Consider the following 22,672-nt stretch of genomic DNA (forward strand, 5'->3'; position numbering starts at 1 on the left):
CAAAACATTCTAATTTAGGAGCTAATTGGAGCCAAGTAAGATGTTATTGATTTATTCATGATTTATTTATTTAAACTGACAAATTGCACATATTTATGATATACAGCATGATGTTTTAAAATATGTATACATTGTAGAATGGCTAAATTAAGCTAATTAGCATATGTATTACCTCACATACTTATTTTCTGTAATCTAGATTCTTAAAAAGTACTCCTTAGCAATTTTCAGGTATACAACACAATGTTATTAACTGGGATCCGGAGATGCCTCACATTTGTAGTGCAGTAGATTTTGATGTCTTAATTGCTATCTCAGGGTATTCAGAATTGAATGAAATGCCAGATAGGAAAGCTCTAGAAGTGAAATTATGCTCAGGACTGCAGCTGGAAAATCTCTGTCATAAGTCATAAGAAGAGAAATAAATGTATTAATCCCTCTGATGGAAGTGGCAGAATTGATCAGAGGGAAACTTGGGAAGTATCCTGTTTTGGGGTGCAACTATATATCACATGGATCAAGAAAACCTTTCAGGAAAGATTCTTAATCTATGCAGAGGATCACCATAGAGGCTGGCCCACACACTCTAAGCTGAAAGATATATTTGTGAAGCATTGAACTTCAGAAGTAGTTGATGAAATATATAGGAATAGTCGCCTATGTCACTGGTAAGAATGTCAATTGGTCTAACCCTTTTAAGAAGCAGTTTTCAGATATTTATTTAGAGCCATAAAATAGATGAAATAGTTTGTGTGCTCTGACCTAGCAATTCTAATTTTGAGGACTCTATCCTAATGAAATCCAAATGATTGAAAATTCATTGTGCACAGATTGTCATCACAGTGCCATTTATCTTACCAGAATATGGGAACATGAAACACAAGGTATGCAAAACCACTGACATTCACTATAGTCTAACCTCTTCCCACTTCCTTAGCCCTCACCGAATGCCCAGCATCCACAGGCATCCTTCTTTCCATTTACTTACTTGCAAAAATGTTCCCTAATCTAATATCACTATCTTCCATGCATTATGCTAAAGACACTTACTCCCTTTCTGAAGGATACAAGCCGAAGTCTCATCCTTGTTTTTCATCAAGCTTCAAGTGCAATACCTCTGAGTGATTGGCCTTCCTGTTGTTCATTTCTGAATGCAGAATCTCATAGTAGGCATAAGTGTATGGACTTCTGCTTCTGGTGGTTGGCATAGTGATGATCTTTACTATTCTCCACATAATGGCAGTCCTCTCTTGAGATTAGTAATTAGCAAAACCACTTTGGACCTTGATCCAGCAATCCCACTTCCAGGTGTATATCCAGAGAAAATTAAGTAATTATCTCAAAGAGATATCTGTACATTCATGTTCATTGCAGCACTATTCACAATAGCCAAGATATGGAATCAACTTAAGTGCCCATCGATGGATGAATGGATAAAGAAAATGTGGTGCACATATACAATGGAAAACTATTCAGCCTTAAAGAGGAGAAATCCTGGATCTGAAACAACATAGGTAGATCTGAAGGATATTATGCTAAGCTAAATAAGCCAAACACAGAAAGGCAAATACTGCATGATCTCATTTATGTGCAGAATATAAAAAAGTCAAACTCATAAAAACAGAGAATAGAATAGTAATTATCAGGGACTGCCAGGTGGGAGAAATGGGGAGATGTTGCTCAAAGAGTACCAAGTTTATAAGATGAATAGGTTCTGGGGATCAGGACCATGAATCTGGGGCTCCATTCCATGAACCGATCAGGATCTCTTCCAGGCCTTTGTCAATGCTGCTCTTTTCTGCTTGGAATGTCATTTCCCCTCTCAAACTCCTTGTCTAACTAAATCTTACTCATGTTTTATGCATTAAAATTACAGCTTCACTTCTTCTTACGTCCTTCCCTGCTCTCTAAAGTCTGGGTTAAGTTCCTTTCCTCTGAGCTCCCACAGCTCTCTGGACATCCTTCATATACCACTTATCATGCTGCAAAATGATTGCCTGTTCAGTTGCCTGTCACTTTCACCAGAAGGCTATGGACTACCTTGTTCACCTTTGTGATCTAGCATCTCACCAAGATCATGGCATAGAGTAGGATCTTGTACCTACAGTATGTTTTCAAATGAAATCAATACAGCACTTTATTGTAATATGACAATATGTAAATAAATGAGCATGCTGTGTTCACAGGACAGAGATCGAATAGGCCTGACTAGAATAGAAGATGCAGAAGCATGCTAGGAGTTGTGGGAATTAAAGATGAGTGGGTGCCAGGATGAGGCCTGAAGGGAGGGTCTTGAAAGGCTAACAGATGAGTTTACACTTTCTGCTATTGGAAATCCATGGAGTCATTGAAAAGCTTAGTACAGGGGAGTGAGTGGTGTGTGTGATGTTGAAGGATCATTATTCTGGTATCAGTATGTAGGATGGATAGAAGGTGGGTATCACTGTGGTTATCCAGGCCAGCTAGTGATCATTTGGGCAGGAGAAATGAGGGCCTGGGCTAGGTTGGAGGTGGTAGAGTTGGAAAAGACTAGATGATGATAGTAAATTTTAAATAATCATCAACAGAAGCCTTGAAAAATCACCTCAGAATACATTTATAATAAATAAACAGATTATTGCAGTCTATTTTTCAAATTCAGATAAAATCAAGTTAAAATTTAAATCAAGTCTTGAAAATAGTCACATATTAGGGTAATTGAATGTGGCTGCCAGGGAAGCCGGTCTCACCACTTTACAGCCTCACTTCATGAATCTCAGGTAATTTTATTTTTGGTGTGAGGGACTTATTCCCTCTTCAAGCCTTTGCACCCCCCATTCCATGAGTTCCAACATGGAAGGACTCCTAAAATCACCTCCCCAACTGGCCTTAAGTTAGGAATAATTCTGCTGACTTGATACAAGTTTTTTGTGTGTGCATAATTCTGCTGACTTGATACAAGCTTGTGTGTGTGTGTGTGTGTGTGTGTGTTCAACTGTTCTTTCAGAGCAATAGCATCTAGAAACACAAAGCTGTTATAGGCAAGGTCCTTTATTTGATGGATATCCTGAGCTGAAGAGTTGCCTAATACACACATACATTCACGTGCACACACATGAATGTGCACACATATATGCACATACACATTCTAAATAGAAAAAATGAATGAATTGAATGAGTTAGCCTAAATTAGAAGAATTTGCCATACAACATAGAAATAGAAGAACTCTAGTTTCTCTGCATAGATTAATGACAATGAGTCCTAAAGCAATGCCAGTCAAAATAAGCTAGGAAGATATATCCAGAATGGGCATATAAAAGTTATTAGGAATATAAAACAGCATAGTCAATTGATATGTAGATTTAATTTCTTCATTTGATATTATATGGAACTCATTAGAGTGAGGTGTTTAAGAGAGCTGGTTCTACAGTCAGTCAGACCTGGCTCAAGTCCTAGCCACCACTTGCTAGCTATGTGATCTTGGGTACTTTGGCCTGTCTATAACTCAGTTTCCTCAGATGTCAAATGGAGGTACATATAATACTAATTCCATATGTTTTTGATGAAGATTCAGAAAATAGATACAAAGAGGCTGATAGGTGATAGTGCTAAATACATAATAGCTATTGTCCTTTAAATGCAAATGTAAGGGTTTATGTCCCTTATTAGTAATGTTTTCTCAACTGGCCAGATGGAAGACCACCACAGTGGAGTCAGAGGATGATGATGGAGATTATTAAGAAGCCAGAGAGAAGAGTCTCCACTGAGGTATAGGTGAACTAGAGTCTTCATTATGCTGACGTATGTCTGAAGAATTTTATAATAATTGATTGGTACTGGCTGATCTTCTATAATAACATAGTGTACTTTCAAAAAGCTACCCATATTATATAGTTACTGTGGAACTGAATGTGAAATTATGTTCAAAAGGCTTTTCTCTCTCAAATGTCCCTCTTCTGGTAATACTTCAAGATTTTGGACACCTGGGAGGCTGCTATTCAAGGAGTCATTCGTTTTTACTCTATTGCAGTCTTAAGAGCATTGTCTCTAGAACCAGACTACCTGGACTCAAATACTTGCTGTACTGCTTGATAGCTTTGTTGTCTTAGGAAATTTAATTAACCTCTCTGTTTCTTGGTTTCCACATCTCTAAAATGACAATAAAAATAGCGCCTCCTTCATAGGACTGTTGTGAGAATTAAATGAGATAATCTCTGTGCTACCATGGATTATTATGTTTTTATGTACATGTATTGTTTTCCTAACTAGATTGTAGCACATACCATTGAGAGAAGGAACTGTGCCCTATTTATCTTTGGAGTCAATGTCCATGGACATATACTGTTGAGTATGAGGAAACTTAAAGTAATATTTTTCTTTAATACATAGATTTTCAAAGGCTACCACAAGGTGGTTTTAGTTGACATTTTCTATTTTTAGACTAAAAGTAGGTCCGTGAAATGGGTCATCTGCCACTCTAGCTTTATAAAGCAAAACCAGACAGTTATACAATAATGGGTGTCTTAACTACACTTATAATCCAATGTGCAGCATAAAGTTTTTGCCTTTATTTTGAAGAAATCCCAAAAGGTGAAAGTGATTTTAGCAAAGTAAAGGATTTCTGCTGTAGCTATGGCATTGTATGGCACTTTTAGGCTTGCTTTCTAAAGAGTCTTTTTCTGGAGAGCATGTAATTGGCCACATTTGGATCCATCCTGATTCGTTGCCTAGTGATGGCCAAAGGAAGTCACCCTATGGTGAACCACAAGTCTGTTGGCCATTTTGGTTTCACACAAAGTGGCTTTGTAGCAATGTTTAGCAAAAACAACACAGTGCTCATTCGATCTCAAAACGGTTACTTTGGGAGGATTCTATATTCTGATTCCTTGGTTTGCTCTGGGGTGCTCTAGGACCACTGTAAGATTTGGGTTGAGATAAGAAAGGGTCCAGTGACTCCAATAAAACCCCCTAGTTACTTAGCATCATTCTCTACAAATCTGGGTTTTTCAGAAATTCCAGGGGGAACTGATGATTCTGTATACCCCTTCAAGATTTCCTAACTGGCTTCAGGGGTCTGGACTCAATTAGAGTCTACTCTCTTATCAACTCGTATCCTTCAGGCTCTTTGACAGCCTTACTCTCCATATATCTTGGATTAGTTTTCTAGGGCTACTGTTACAAAATACCACAAACTAGGTGGCTTAAAATAACATAAAGGTATTGGCTAACAATGCTGGAGGCTAGAAGTCTGAAATTGTCAGCAGGATTGTGTTCCCTCTGAAACCCCTAAGGGAAATTCTTCCTGGCCGCTGTTTTAGCTTTTGGCGGTTGGCTGGCAATTTTGGCATTCCGTGGCTTGTAGATGCATCACTCCAATCCTTTGTCTTCACATAGTATTCTCCCTGTGTGTCAGTCACATCATCTTCTCTCTGTTGCATATCTGTCTGTGTCCAAATTTCCCCTTTTTATAAGGACATATATTATAAAATCATATTGGATTAGGGCCCATACTAATGACCTCTTTATGGGTTATCTCCGTAAAAACCCTATTTTCAAATAAGGTCACACTCTGAGAATGTGCCTTGGAATTAGGACTTTAATATATCTTTTTTGGGGGGGGACGGGGTGGAGGAGAACACCTCAACCCATAACATACTTGCTTGTTGTTGTTTTGGTTTGTTTTTTAAAATTCACCAGATTTCAGTTCCCTGGACCTTCCATGTTGTTCTAGTCAATTAACCCTTATCTGTCTTTAATTCTTTCCTGATCTAGACTAGACCTGTGGTACATTATTCAATGACTCTCTATCCCCGTTATACTTCCATTCCACTTTCCAGAAAAACTCTAACCCTGGGTCAATTCAACTGCACCTGCCTTCTTTGTGCCTTCTTACTCTAGAGTTGCTGAGTGCTGCAAGAGGAAATCCTGCCACCATGTGGATGGGTGCCAGCCACCACACATTCATGATCTCCAATTCCAACTCAGTCCTTGGATGCTGTCCAGGGTCCTCCAGAGATACAGAAACAATAGGAGGGGTGTGTGTGTGTGTGTGTGTGTGTGTGTCAGGGATTTTAAAGAATTGTCTAAAAATCTGTGGGGGCTAGAAAATCTAAATTCTGTAGGACAGACAAACAGGCTGGAGACCCAGAGAAGAACTGAGACAAGTTGATACATAAGATTAATCACCATATACCCTCATGCTCCACAAGAACTATTTGAAACATTCTCTACTCTTGTTAACCTTCAGTCATAGTAAAAAGGACTTTGATTCCTACTCTTTAGGGAAAATGGCCATTTTCAGTCAGGAAGTCCCTCACCTTTCTGCCATTAAAAACCTACCCACCCCAGCCGTGATCCTTGCCTCCTCTCTTCCTGGCACAGAGGAAGGGAAGTCACTCCTAAACCCAGTCTCCCCATCTGTACTCTGGGTTTTAATTATCACTGCATTTTCAGAACCTATATGGTGTAAGGAATATGGTGGTCCTTCCTTAAGCATATGTTGAATGACTGAATGAATCCCTTCCTAAGCCCTTTCTTTCATTCTCCCCACTTTCCCTCTATTCTCAACCTCTCCTTCCACTCTTTAATATTTCTCTGTAGTATTTAAACAAACTCAAGTCTTTACTACTATGGAATTGGCAACCTTGACCATGTTTCTTCTTTGAAAAATAAAAATTGTATAAAAATTGTATATATTTAAGATGTACAGTGGGATTATTTGATATGTGTATACATTGTGAAATGATTACCACAATCAAGCTCATTAACATACTCTTCACCTCACATATTTACCCCTTCTTTTGTATGTGGTGAGAACATTTTGTATGTGGTGAGAACATTTAAGATTTATTCTCTTAGCAGATTTTAAGTATACATTTCTTGTTGTAGAAACGAAGTCTTACTATTGTGCTCAAGCTGGACTTGAATTCCTGAGCTCAAGGGATCCTTCCATCTCAGCTTCTGAAGTAGCTGGGACTACAGGCATGTGTCAACACATCCAGATTACAACTTATTATTATTAACTGTAGTCACCATGCTGAAGTGTTGATGGGAAGAGGGTAGGGAAAGGTGTTATGAGAGCACTTAAAAGGAAACATTTAGTCCTACCTATTGGAAAGGAGAGAATCAAAGAAAATAGAGACAGTGAGAGTTTAATTGTGTTGTAGACATCTATGTATTGTGCCTGCACCTAGCACTCTCCTGGGCACATGGAAAGCACCCAGCAGTTGATTGTTAGTTCACCATTCTGTCTCTTCATCAGCTAGGCCATTTAACAGATTCATTTTGGCCAAGGAATGCTGTATTAGTTATGCTGTGGTAGCAACACCAAACATCTCACTGTCTGACTACAACAAAATTTAATTTCTTGCTCTCATAAAATTCATTGCAAGCCCAGGTGACACTCTGAGGCAGCTTTCCTTCGTGTGGTGACTCAGTGGTACCAACTGCTTTGATTTTGTGGCACCCGAAATCTCTATACATGCTTCCATAATCACTTCAGGCATGGGAAGAAAGAGTGGAAGGTCTCACTCAGACAATTAAATAATGTAATCATAAAACGTATCACTTCATCTCACAATTCATTGGCCAGAATAAGTCACATGGTCTGTCTCAATAGCAAAAGAGAATGGGGAAGTGGAATCCTTCAGTGTGCTCAGAAGGAGGAGAACCAACTAGACTAACATTAGCTAAGTGAATGCTAAATTTCACTTAAATAGATTTATTTATGATATGGACTGAACGTTTGTGTCACTCCCCAAATTCATATATTGAAATCTAATCACCAAGGTGATTATATTAAAAGGTTCTTGGGGTTGATTAGGTCATGAAGGGTCTGCCTTCCTGACTGGCATTACTGGCCTTATAAATGAGGCCCCAGAGAGCTGCCGTGCTGCTTGCACCATGTGTGAAGACATATAGAAGGCACTATCTATGAGGAACAGGGTCTTACCAGAAAGTAAATTTGCTGGTGCCTTGATCTTGGACCTCCCAGCCTCCAGGACTGTGAGCAATAAATTTCTATTTTTTAATAAATTACACAAAATACTTTGGTTGGTGCAAAATACTTTAGGTTGGTGCAAAAGTAATTGTGGTCTTGGAACATGAATTTTGAATCATTATAACTAGGCTCAAACACATCTTTACTAATCAAAATAGGAACCATTACAATTGATATAGGAGTTAAGAAGAAATTACTTAGGTAGATAGTAAGGGTATGGGAGTCCCCAATAAGGCTTTTCTTTTTAATGAAAAGCAGCCCCAAATTATTTTCCTTTCTAATGAAGAGCAGCCTGTAAAATTAAGCTGCAGACACAGATACCAGCAGTTGTGCCAATCATGTTTAAGATGACAGCTCCATCTCCCCTTCTCTTTGTCAGCCGCTTGTGTACAGTAAGAAGCAGACAAGATGGCACCGATCAACTGGAATACCCATTTGCATAATAAGATTAGGGTGGGGCGACCCTTCTCCCATGCACTATGCAGACGTCATAACTGATCGAACCAATCTATGAACCCTATGTAAGTCAGAAACTGCCTCCTCAAACTGGACTATGAAACTCGGCGCATTCGCATCAGTGGTCCTTTTTTTTTCCTCTTGGAGACCCTCTTTTGGGCTTTCTCAACATGAGGAAGCTTTTTCTCTCTTTTCTTCTTTTTCTGTTAAACTTTCTGCTCCAGAACCCACTCCTCTTGTGTGTCTGTGTCCTGAATTCCTTCTGTACTGAGACCAAGAACTAGAGTATATACCCCAGACAATGGAGCTGTTTCACAATCAACACATTTTTGCCAAAGAGAAACAAGTTTGTCTATTCCTGTAGCATAAAAATCCACGCTTTGGGATTCGATGGACTCTTGGAAAGTATTTTCTGCCTCCTGCTGGTTGTGGAAGCATTTTCCCTGCAAAAAGTTGTCAAGATGCTTAAAGAAGTGGTAGTCAGTTGGCAAGAGGTCAGGTGAATATGGCGGATGAGACAAAACTTTGTAGCCCAATCTGTTCAACTTTTGAAGCATTGGTTGTGCAACCTGTGATCAGACGTTGACATGGAGAAGAATTGGGCCCTTTCTGTTGACCAATGCTGGCTGCCATCATTGCAGTTTTTGGTGCATCTCATCAATTTGCTGAGCACACTTCTCAGATGTAATGGTTTCGCTGGGATTCAGAAAGCTGTAGTGGATTAGACAAGCAGCAGACCACCAAACAGTGACCATGACCTTTTTATGGTGCAAATTTGGCTTTGTGAAGTGCTGTGGAGCTTCTTCTCCATCCAGCCACTGAGCTGGTGGTCGCTGGTTGTCGTATAAAATCCACTTTTCTTTGTATGTCACAATCCAATTGAGGAATGGTTTATTGTTGTTGTTATGTAAAATAAGAGAAGACAATACTTCAAAACAACGATTTTAAAATTTTCGGTCAGCTCACGAGGCACCCACTTACTGAGCTTTTTCACCTTTCCAATTTGCCTCAAATGCCAAACGACTGTAGAATGGTTGACGTTGAGTTCTTCAGCAACTTCTCGTGTAGTTGTAAGCAGATCAGCTTCTATGATTGCTCTCAATTGGTTGTTGCCAACTTCTGATGGCCGGCCACTAAGCTCCTCATCTTCAAGTCTCTTGTCTCCTTAGACCCCACCACACTGCACGTTCGTTAACAGTTCCTGGGCCAAATGTATTGTTGATGTTGTGACTTGCCTCTGTTGCTTTACAACCCATTTTGAACTTGAATGAGAAAATTGCTCAAATTTGCTTTTTGTGTAACATCATTTCTATAGCCTAAAATAAACAGCAAGTAATAAGACATTAGCAAAAATAAATAAATAAATAATAAAAATAAACCGAGGGCCCATTAAAATGATGTCTAACATAACCATATTATTTAAGAATGTATTCCAATATCAAACCGCAATTTTCAACAATGCAAAAACCACAATTACATTTGCACCAACCTAATATTTTATTATAGCAGCCCAAACAGACTAAGACAATTCATGATTATTTGTGCTAAGTTGGTCTGTCAGCTATTATGTTGACAGAAGCAACTACTCAAATATTTGGGCTTAGATGCTTTTGTTACAGTTGTTTTCCCTGACTGGAAACTATGCCATCACCTGTTTGGGGTGTTGAGCCAACAATACTGTCATCTGGCGAAACGATTACATTACTTTGAGCCACTGTATTATCAATGATGTCACCATTTGGAAAATGTGGTTTGTATATGCTGCGAATCAAACAAGACAAACAGCCAAGTGACAGATCCAGGACAGATCTACTACGCTCTGTAGGTCTTTCTTATCAGATAAAGATTTTCTTTATTGTATCCTTTGATGGGCGATTCAGCTATTTCCTTGAATTAGGTTGTCGTGCAACTTAAGTCACATCCATTATCCAGCTCTATCTATATTTCCTATATACAAACTCTATGAAGTTATATACCAAACGTACATCTGGTGTGTGTTCCCAGAATGAGTGTCTAACATGCCAGGCCCTGAAAAATGACCCTAAAAACCTTTTGAGAATATATGCAGGTTATATGGAAGAATGAGAGAGGCCAATTAGCGTTAGCTTCCTAATTCACCCTAAATATGGATGCTTAATGTATATTGATTATTGGAAAAATAAGATATCCTTTTTTTTGTCTATCCTAGTATGAAAAGTGTAAAAGTTTGATAGTATTAAAGAGGGTGTGAACAAGCCAGCACACTCTGGCTGAAAGTATAAATTGGTATGATATTTTCAAAGGACAATTTGGTAGTATCTGTCAATTTGGTAGTATCTGGTAAAAGACAACTCATAAGACCCAGTGATGCAACATTTATAGTGCTAGAAATTTTTCCTGTAGAAACATCTCCACGAATCTGCAAAGATTTATGTATAAATATATTTATTGCATCATTGCTTGTAGTAGAAAAAAAATGAAAAGAACTCAAATGTCTATCCATAGAGGAACTGAGAAAAATACACAAAGGTGCATTTTAAAAAATTAGGTGGATCTACATGTACTGATACGCAAAGACAATTTGTGCTGTATAAGTCATTTAATAAAGCAAACTAAAAACAGTATGAATCATTTGTTTAAAAAAATAGTTCTGTAATGTTAGAAAATTTTGGAATCAGTAAATGATATTAAATTAGAAAAAAGTAAAACTTTCCTCCAAGAAAATAATATATTTTTATATATGTACTTTATATATGTACATATATACATATATAAAATACATATATACTTTATCTATTTTATATATGTATAAATATTTTTATATATAATAAAACTATTTGAATAAAAGCTGACTTCTGAGAAAGTCCTGATCTACTCTGTAACTCAGGAAATAGATTTGGCAGCTCTTAATGTGACCAGCCAAGTGTAGCAGAGTGGAGCTTAGCAAAAGGCTCTGAGCAATTAAAGCTGCAGAATAATTGGCCAGGTGTGGTGGCTCATGCCTATAATCCCAGCACTTTCGGACGCCGAGGAAGGAGGATTGCTTGAGCCCAGGAGTTCGAGACCAGCCTGGGCAACATAGTAAGACCCCATGAAGAAAGAAGCTGCAGAATAATTACCAGCCATCAGAGCTTCTGATGGAACCCACTCCTCTGTACTGTCGTCTTTGATCTGCTCTCAAGCCCTAATCCAAATGCTCAGTGCTTTTGGTACAAGAGTACAGTTCTGCTAAGATTACTCTCTTTAAAACCATCCTTGGCTACCTACAGAATAAATCCAAATCATTTAGCGTGGCATTCAGGGCCCTATACTATTTTCCAACTGTAAATCTCAACCCAATCAAAAGGCCTGTACAGCATAATGTTTAAGAGTTCAGGTTTTAGAGTGGGGATGGTTAATGGGTCCAAAAACATAGATATAATGAATAAGATCTAGCATTTGATAGCACAGCAGAATGACTACAGTCAACAATAATTTATTATATATTTTTAAATAACTAAGAGTGGAATTGGAATGTTCCCAACACAAAGAAATGATAAATCCTTGAGGTGATGGATGCCCCAATTACTCTCATGTGATTAGTACACACTGTATGCCTGTATCAAAATGTCACATGTACCCCATAAATATATACAACTTTTTTTCTTATTAGAAGATTTTATTTCTTTTTTTTTTTTTTGGTTTGTTTGTTTGTTTGTTTGTTTTGGAGATGGAGTTTCACTCTTGTTGCCCAGGCTGGCATGCAGTGGTGCAATCTCGGCGCACTGCAACCTCCACCTCCCGGGTTCAAGTGATTCTCCTGCCTCAGCCTCCCAAGTAGCGGGGATTACAGGCACCCGCCACCATGCCCAGCTAATTTTTTTATTTTTAGTAGAGACAGGGTTTTGCCGTGTTGACCAAGCTAGTCTTGAACTCCTGACCTCAGGTGATCCACCTGCTTCGGCCTCCCAACGTGCTGGGACTATAGGCGTGAGCCACTGAGCCTGGCCTTATCTTTAAATTATTATTTTATTTTATTTTATGTTCCAGGATACATGTGCAGGATGCACAGGCTTGTTACATAGGTAAACACGTGCCATGGATATACACCTATTTTTTTTTTTTTTAAATTAAGAGTTCAGGCTTTAAATGCTTAGCCAGATCTAGGATTGAGTGCTCTGCCTTGTCACCATTTCAAAGAATCTTAAACTATTTGTCCTTTGAAGCCAAATTCACCAATCTTTTCTCCATAGCCACTTCTTCCCAGATCCCTGTGAGAAAGCATGAAACTGTCCTTTCCCCGAACTCCCACATGGTTGTGTCTATACTGCTCTCAAGGCACTTGCACTTTTTTACTAAGTAATTTTTTGTTGTTTTTTTGTGACTTCCGTTCTAAAATGTCAGGCCCATGAGAGTGGGACTCCACCGCCATCCCCATAACACCCAGCATATTGCTTGCACATGCCAGGCTGATAGTAAATATTTGTGGAACTAAATGAATAAATGAATGAATGCATTTCCCTTTTAGCAACAGTCTCAACAATTTACATATGCTACCAGCAAGTGGCAGTAGTCTCCTTTGGCTGTTCTACCATTCAGCAAGCTGCTGCTCGTTAGAGCCTAAAATCGTTCTACAAGTAATGCAATTTCCAGTTTTAGATAGTTTGGCAGAGCTGAAAGTGCTGAAATCAGAATCTAGTAATTCGAGCTTCTAGCCCCAGATCTGCCACTGACGAGATATGTGACTTTCAAATCAGTCTTTTACTTTCTGGATCTTTTTCTGCATCTGCAAAATGAAGGATGGGATGATTTCCAGAGTTTGACATTCTGTGATTTTCATACCCTGCAAACTCAAGATAACGAGAGCTATGGATTCTTGGCTTGTTGCCATCGTAATTTTTTATCTCTTGTATAATGTACTTAAGGACACGGACAGAGGTATTTCCTTAGAAATTCTCTCTAAATGCTCTTTCCTTGTTTGGATGTAATGGAAGATCACCAGGGCCTAACCATCCCTCTCTGACTAGTGTTAACTCTCACGACGAAAACGGGTAGTGATTCTTAGAAGTGAAGGAAGAGGAGGATTAGGAGAGGAGGTTCAGTTCAAGAACCACGGGATCAGGCAATGTGGGAAGGCTGGGAATCCGCTGATTTGATTCCCAGAAGGATCTCTACTGTATCTGTTTCGAAACCTCTGCTTTGATTCTGCATGAATGTGTTTTTAAAATTATATTCTGGGGAAAAGGAGTAATTACTTTTTATAATTACTATGGTAATCTAACTATCTAATGTTTTTAAGCCACAGTTCTATCTTCACCAATAAAATACTGTCCCTAAAACACTATTGGAGAGTGGATGGCTCTCGTAATATAATGCTAAGTGAAATAAACCAGATTAAACTTCTATAGACAATATGATCCATTGTGTTTACTTGTAATACATACATATAGAAAAGGAGAGAAGGCTTCCTATCAAGGATAGGAAGCAGGAAGCCAGACACCGGAGCAAAACAGCACACATTTTAGAGCCCAGGGTAACTTCAGGTAAGCATCAGGAGAGAAAAAGTCTTGCTGTGTAGGTCGGGTTTTAAAGGCAAGAAGGGACAAAGGGCTGCCACGTTATTTAGAAAAAAAAAGATGCACATAATTGAGGTTTTATATTTGGTTAACAGATATAATGGATATCACATTCAAAGTTTTGTTACTTAGAAAGATGTAACAAAGGTAAATATTATTTTGATAAAGAGTTGAACTTGGTGTAGAAGTCTGAATAGAATAGAATAGAATAGAAGAATAGAATAGAATAGAATAGAAGAAGTCTGAATAGAAGAAGAAAATATCTTCACTCTATTCTTATTACCTTGTGGCAGAGAGTGCAAATTACTGGAACAGAGTAAATTTGGAATAAGGATCTCCTCTGAGAGGGAAACTAATAGGGAAATAAAAATGTTTTCTAGTTACAAGAAACAACTGATTTAACTTTACCTTAACCAATGATATCAATGTATCTTAAGTATGCATGAGAGAGAGACAGAAATTTTTCTGTGCATGTGCAGCACTGTCTAGGAGAAAGAAACAATCTCGTAATATAATGCTAAGTGAAATAAACCAGATTAAACTTCTATAGACCGTATGATCCATTGTGTTTAATTGTAACGTATACACATAGGAAAATTAGTGGAAAAAACATACAAAATATGTTCACAGTGTTTGTGATGGAATTTTACATAACAGGCAATTTTACTTTTCCTCCGTATAATTTTCTTTAACTTTTGAATTCTCTGTGGAACTGATAGAATGTTTACAATGTAAAAAGTAAAACCGATGTCAAGGCCTATTATGTTAATAGTGAAAAAGACAGGTATGGCCAAGTTTCTCTGGATCCTTGAAGCCCATCTTGCCGCCCATACTCCAACAGATTCCCAAGGGTAGGATATAATCACAAAGATGCCTCAGGAAAGAGCCTACTTAGTGCTGAATCGCTAAAGTATTAGGTTGGTGCAAAAGTGATCATGGTTTTTGCCATTAAAAGTAATAGCAAAATCACTTTTGCACCAACCTAATAGTTACTTACCCTGGTAAACTGGCCTGCTGTGTGTGAGGTGAAAGGACCCTTTTTTCCCCTTGAGCTTAAATGAGCTTAGACGAGAAGTAAAGCCTAAGCAGGTACAAGACAGATCTGGTTTTTTCTCCTTGGCCCACACTGGTTTCCTTTTTGGGTAAGGTCAAGGCAGCCTGCTTATAAAGAGGAGACCACCCTGGCCTGTCTTGTCATACCAGCCACATGAGATGCAGGGGCAGGGGAGATCACAGAACAGAGAGAACTTGCACTGCACTGAAGAGGTTATCCCTAGTCCTGTTCTAACTAAAATCACTTGACTCTTCCCAGAGAAAGCTCTAACCCCTAGTAGGGGAGGAAACGGGAGAAGCCTGGCCTTCTCCTAAAGCAGAGATTCCCGAACTTTGACGATGACCCCAGTACACACATACCACACACTCCCACACACACACTTGAAGTAAAACTTTCACAAAAAATACGTAATCCTCAGGTCTGGCTTCCTAGGCATGTGACCTGTTATAGCAGCACAGGGCCACATGCTCAGAAGAGCCCCATAGTTGGTTTAATGTTCTGCTACCACTGTCTAGGAATCTTTAATAATTTTATTTTTGAACTTGTGTTTTGTAAATGAAGTCAAATGCAACAGTGGAGCATGCACATGAGCAGAGTAGATGTGGAAAATGTGTGTTTCTTGTTCCCTCATTTACATATAGTGTTTGTGATGCCCCCAGAGAACACAACTGCAGTGAACTGGCAATGCTTGGGAGTTCAGCAAGTCTCAAAGGGAGAAGAAGGTGTGTTCCCTCTACAACTAAGGCGGGGTGGAGTAGGGTAGTGACAGACCAAAGAGGTCATGCTTACCTTTTGAACGAGATCTTGTTTCATAGAGAGAAAGAATTCAATGCAATGGAATTCTACGAAATATGAAAACCGGCCAGGCGCAGTGGCTCACACCTGTAATCCCAACACTTTGGGAGGCCGAGGTGGGTGGATCACGAGGTCAGGTGATCAAGACCATCTGGCTAACACAGTGAAACCCTGTCTCTACTAAAAATACAAAAAATTAGCCAGGCGTGGTGGCGGGCCCCTGTAGTCCCAGCTACTCGGAAGGCTGAGTCAGAAGAATGGTGTGAACCCGGGAGGTGGAGCTTGCAGTGAGCCAAGATCGCACCACTGCACTCCAGCCTGGGCCACAGAGCAAGACTCCGTCTCAAAAAAAAAAAAAAAGGAAATATGAAGAACCCTATTATATCCTATAGTGCTACTTTCCTGTATTAGCCAACCAGTTATGCTGAAGATGACGACATAGAAAAAAAGGGAGAAGATACATCAACCCTTTCTCTTTCATCATGCCTTACTCACCAGTAAACCAAAGGCAGAGACTATTTTTAGTGTGTGTAGTATGTGGATGTATTGGAAGTGAAATAAAAACACTTCAATTCATTTTGTGCAGCGTTTCCACTGTTCTGGTAAAAGCTACAAAATATAAACTGTGTAGTTTTGATGATTCTGCATGTAAGTTAAGTGCTTTTATATTTGTGTCTTTGTTCTGGCCTTGCCTAATAGAGATTAATGGTAAATTTTACTTTAATAATTTAAATTATTATTTTTTTACTTAGGGTTGGAATAAATAGCAAATAAAAATACACTGTGGCAGCCAGGCGCAGTGGGTCTCGCTTGTAATCCCAGCACTTGGGGAGACCGAGGTGGGCAGATTCCTTGAGTTCTGGAGTTCAAGACCTGCCTGGGCAACATGGTGAAACATGTCTCTACAAAAATTAAAAAATTAGCTGGGCATGGTGTGCACCTGTAGTCCCAGCTACTCGGGAGGCTGAGGTGGGAGGATCGCTGAAGCTCAGGAGTTCAAGGCTGCAGTGAGCCGTGATTGTCCCACTGCATTCCAGCTTGGGCGACAGAGTGAGACCCTGTCTCAAAAAAAAAAAAAAAATCCCCAATATGGTTGGCAACTCAAGACAGAGACTGCAGACAAAAGAAAAAAGCTTTATATTTGAGTCCCCCAGCAACAGTATTTACTGCCTTTTAATCGAGGAGCCCCATATTTCTATTTTGTGGTGGGCCCCAAAAATTATTTAGCTGGTCCTGCCTATAAGGTATGAGATCCATAATACTTTCTACTCTGGTCTTCTCAGTTTTTAACTGTTACTCATGGATACCAACACATAGAAATGATAAATACTTAAGGTGACTGATACCCCAAATACCCTGGCTTGATCATTACACATTCTATGACTGTGGCAAACACTCACATGTACCCTATAAATATGTAACACATTATGTATCAGTAAAAGAAAAAAGCCAAGCGTGATGGCTCACGCCTGTAATCCCAGCACATTGGGAGGCCAAGGCAGGTGGATCTCTTGAGCCCAGGAGTTACAGACCAGCCTGGGCAACATGGTGAAATCCCATCTCTACAAAAAATACAAAAATTAACCAGGAGCACACCTATGGTCCCAGCTACTTGGAAGGCTGAGGTGGGAGGATTGCTTGAACCTGGGAGGTCGAGGCTGCAGTGAGCTGTGATCATGCCACTGAACTCTAGACTAGACGGCAGAGAAAGATCCTGTCACAAAAAAAAAAAAAAAGAAAAGAAATGGAAAAAACTATAACACATGTAAATACACGAAGAACACAAGAAATAATAATGTCATAAAAATAATGCTATCTTTAGTAATCCATATTACTTTAGAATGGTCCAGTCCATGAGTGTGTGAAATAAAAGGAGTCATGTAAATTGGGTTAAAAAAATGTTGCTCACGATCCACTAAATTGATTTCATGACCCTTAATGGGTTGTGACAGGCAGTTGGCAGAACCCTGCCCTAGAGGTTAGAGTGCATGGTTAACATTTCCCCAAACATTTCTCTTCAACTAAACCAAAGTGCTTAGCAGCCAGGTCTGGGGTCAGTTAAAGGTGATTTCACTTCCCCTTGAGGGAGATAATCAGAGGTATAAGGAAAGTCCTACCAGCACCTTCGAAAGGCTGCTTGACTAATTATTGTCATGGCTGCTAGAACCAATCAGATGGCTAATTTGGTCCCTCAAGGCCTTATACAAATGTCTCTTTGATCTTACCTCAGAAGTCTCTGTAACCCATCAAAGTAATACTTCAATTAAGTTTATCCCAAGGCTATCCCACGTACTGGGTCAGGAAGTCACCCCCTATTCAATTTCTCATCTAAAATTATGCTCAACTCAGTTATCCCAATAGGGTCACCAGACAGGATTATACAAGGCACGCTAAATATTAACATCCCACAGAGGAAGATGCATTTCTAACAAAATTAATACTGTGATGGTTCAGAGCATGAGCTTAGAAGTCAACTAGATCAGATACTAATCCTAGCTCTGTCCCTCTCTTGGGCATGTAACTTAACCTTTCTGGGTATTGTTTTACTCATCTGTAAAATGGGAATATTCATATCTATAGTGTTGCTGTAAGGATTAATGTTTGCAAAGTGCCTAATAGCGCTTAGTAACTTATAGCTGTTATTATTGCTGTTGTCTTTTCCAACAGAGATATTTAAGTAAAATTATCTAAAAAACAACTTCCTTATACAATTCTGTTTCTGTACTGTTCTGTCCAGCCAGAAGGGTCTTCCTTCAGTACCTGGTTCAGTGATTCTAAATGGAGGCAACTTTGCACACTGGGTGATATTTGACAATGTCTAAAGATGTTTTGGTTGTCATGACACAGGGTGAAGGGTGCCACTAGCATCAAGTGGGTAGAGGCCAGGGATACTGTTAAACATCCTACAGTGCACAGCACCCCTTACCCCAGATACACACACAACAAAGAATTATACAGTCCAAAATGTCAAAAGAGCCAAGGTTGAGAAACCCTGCCTTGGTTGAAGCCTGGATCAGCATCTATTAGAAAGTACACAGCTCCTTCAACACCTCCAAAATTGTTTTTTTCTGATTTTGAACAATTAGATTTCAGATTTTGTGATAATTTAGTCAGACCTGGCCTAAATTTGTCATCATGAAATTTTTAGGCAAATAATTAATAAACAAGATATATGTGTGTGTGTGTCTGTGTCTATGTGTGTATATTAGTATAGTGGTGAGGGGTGATGGTGAGAAGTACTTCCTTGAAAGAATTAAGCAATTGTAAGTACTCCAGGAATAAATTACAAATGAATTTTGTCCATCCGTACAATGGAAATCCTGTAGGAATCTCTATTAATCTACCTTTTAACCTACTTTACATTACTGAGTGATTACATGAAATGAAATTGGTGCAAAATTCAACACCTCCAAAATTATATTACTCCAACCCCGTGACTCCTATCTTCCAAAGTTCCCAGAGCTATCAGACCATATGGAACGACCAGGGAAAATTTTGATCCATTCATGCTACAGAATACGATGCAATCATAAAAGGAATGAGAACATTAGCGTAATAGCTAATATTAATTCAGCATTCACGTGCTTTACATTCAGGATCTCATTTGGTTCCCATAGCATTATGAGGTAGATTCTGTTATGATCACCACCACCTCCCACACAGTTTTACAGATAAGGAAACTGGAGGTGGAAGAGGTAACGTGACATGCAAGTAATTGAGGTTAGTTTCTTGAAACTTGAGAGTTTATTTTTGTTAACCAAAGATAAATAATTGCAGTATGGTGTAAGTCAATTGGGAGAAACAGATTCAACTGGCTTAATATAATTTTAAAGGCCTATATTTCTTCACTTGTGATTTACTTGCTTTAAGATCTTATTTTGAGTAGAGAGAAACTCTTCTTATTGAATTTCTCATTATTTCGATTTTTTATATATTCACTGGAGAACCATCAGTGCAGGCACCATGGAATGTAATTGAGATATTAAATCCAAGATAAACATTTGAATACTTATTCTCATATTATAACGCAGTGCTTCTCAAAGTGTGGTCTATGGACCCATACAATTCCTTGAGACAGTCTCAGGGGGTCCACAAGGTCAAAACTAATATAATATCAAAATATTATTCACTTTTTTCACTATGTTGAAGTTTGCACAGATAGTGCAAAAGCAATGGTGAGTAAAACTGCCAGCCCCTTAGAATGAATCAAGGCAGTGGAACTAAACCACTAACTTGTAGTAGTTTTTGTAGTCTTCAATAACACATTTTATTGTAGTCTTAAATACCACATACTCAGAGAAAATAAAAGCAGTTTCATTTAAGAATGCCTTTGGAGAAAGAGCAAAAATTATTATTTTTATTAAATCATTTTATATTGCATAGTAACGAAATGAGAAGTATGCATAAAGTAGTTCCACTTTGCAATAAAATATAGTGGTTGTTTCAGTGGAAAGCACTTGTCCAGTTGTTTGAGTTGAAAGATAAGTGTAAAACATTCATTGATATGACTTCACATTCCACATTGCAACTAAACTTTAAGAACTACCAAGCCAAATGACTTCACTGGTGAATTCTACCACTCATTTAAATGTAAATAATAGTAAAACTATATGAACTCTTCCAAAAAATTGGAGACAATAGAATACCTCTCAACTCATTCTTTGAGGCCTACATTTATCCGATACCAAAACTATAACAAAGAAATTACAAGAAAAGAAAAGGTCTGTTGTTACAAACTAATATCCCTTATAAACTTCGATGCAAAAATTCTTAACAAAATCTCAGAAAATCAAATCCAACAAGATATATTTAAAAAGTGAATACATTGATATCAAGTGTGGTTTATGCCAGGGAGGCAAAGTTGGTTTAAACATTCGGAAATTAATTCAGTTCACCATATTAATGAATTAAAAAACTAAAAACATATCATTTTCTCAATAGACTTAAGGAAATACTACATCTAGTCCCAATTAAAAACAAACCTCTCAGCAAACTAGGAATAAAAAGGAACTTTCCGGACATAAAGGGCACTTACAAAAAAACCTACATATACCATCATATTTAACTAGGAAAAATTAGAGTTTTTCCTCTTAAGATCAAGAACAAAGCAAAGATGTGTGCTCTCACCACTTCTATCCAACAATGTACTGGACATTCAAACTAGTGCACTAAGGCAGGAAAAGAAAAAGCATCCAGATCAGAAAGGAAAAAATTAAACTATCTTTATCTTCAGAAGAAATGATGGAGAAAATCCAGTGTAATCTACAAAGAAGTTACTAAAACTAAGAAGTGAGTTTAGCTTAGTTGCAGGATATAAGATCATTATACAATGTTTTTCTATACTAGGAATGAACAATCAGGAATTAAAATTTAAAATATTATTTATAGTAGCATCAAAAGTATGAAACACTTAGGGATAAATTTGACAAAAAAACGCAAGAGCTGTACACCAAAAACTACAAAACATTGCTGAGATAAATTTTAAAAGACTTAATTAAAGAGAGGAAGAGTGTTCATCACTTGGAAGAATAAATACTGTTAAGGTGTCAATCTTCCCCAATTGATCTGCATATTCAGTGCAACTCTAGATAAAATCTTAACATGCATTTTTATAGAAATTAACAAGCTTGTTTTAAAATTTATATGGAAATGCAAAGGACTCAAAGTAATCAAAACAATTTTGAAAAGAAAAACAAAGCTGGAAGACTTAGACTACAGACCGGCCTGCCCCTACATCATCCTGGAGCCTGAGGACAGGCATGCCCCACCTCTGCCACCACCAGTGCTTTTGCATGTCATCTGGGGGCCTGGGGATCACCTGGCTCCATTCACCACAGCTGGCACTTGCATACACGATTGAGATTATGCAGGTCTGTGGGCAGACCTGTACGACCTGCCACTCTACGCAGCTCCCTATACTAGGCTCAAGGCTCACGAACGCCAAGGGGCTCTCCCATGGCTAGGATTGCAGGAATTTATGGTGGTAATGTGTACCCCTGAGGATATCTTGCTTACCTCTCTCCCACAATAGGGAATTTCTCCTTGTTCTGAGCTTATTTTGGTTGAGCCAGCTGCTTTGCCTCTCTCTCTTTCTCAGAGGGTCGCTGTCCCTTCCCTGCGGAATTCCAGTGTTCTCTCTTAGAAGCTTTATTTAACACGTGGTTATCTACTGCTGTTTTGGTTTTTCTTTGTGGAGAAGGCGATTACCTGGTGCCTCTAGTCAGACATCTTGAAGCCCCCAATCCAATTTCTTAAATGGCAAAATATTTTAACAGACACTTTACCAAAGAATATATATGGATAACAAATAAATACATAAAAATTTTTCAATATCATTATTCATTAACTAAAATCACATTAGTTTTAAATTAAAATAATGAATACTACAACACATTCATTAGAATGGCTAAAATTATAAAAATGTATCATTCTAAATGTTGGTGAGGATTTAGGGCAACTGGAACTCTTATACACTGTTGGTGGGAATTTAAAATGGCATAACTACTTTGGAAAACAGTTTTACAGTTTCTTAAAAACTTAAACATATACCTACCATATGACCTAATCATTCACTCCTAAGTATTTACTCAAGAGAAATGAAAACATATGTTCATATAAAGACTTGTACATGAAGTCTTTATTTATTTGCAACTTTCTTTGTAATATTTCCAAACTGGAAACCACCCAAATGTCCATCAACAGGTGATTGGATAATTAAATTGTTGTATGTTCTTAAAATTGAATACTACTTGGCAATAGAAAGGAATTAACTATTAATACATGCAACAGCATATTATGAATCTCAAAATAATTATGCTGAGTGAAAGAAGACAAACAAGAAAGAGTTTATCTAT

The 22,672-nt window shown here is 38.3% G+C and overlaps 1 pseudogene; it reads right to left on the bottom strand.

The window, feature by feature from the left end:
• Window positions 1-8,124: 8,124 nt before the first annotated feature.
• Window positions 8,125-13,284, bottom strand: LOC129024211 (histone-lysine N-methyltransferase SETMAR-like; annotated as a pseudogene).
• Window positions 13,285-22,672: the final 9,388 nt, after the last annotated feature.

Source organism: Pongo pygmaeus, chromosome X (genome assembly GCF_028885625.2).
Source record: "Pongo pygmaeus isolate AG05252 chromosome X, NHGRI_mPonPyg2-v2.0_pri, whole genome shotgun sequence".
NCBI lineage: Eukaryota > Metazoa > Chordata > Mammalia > Primates > Hominidae > Pongo > Pongo pygmaeus.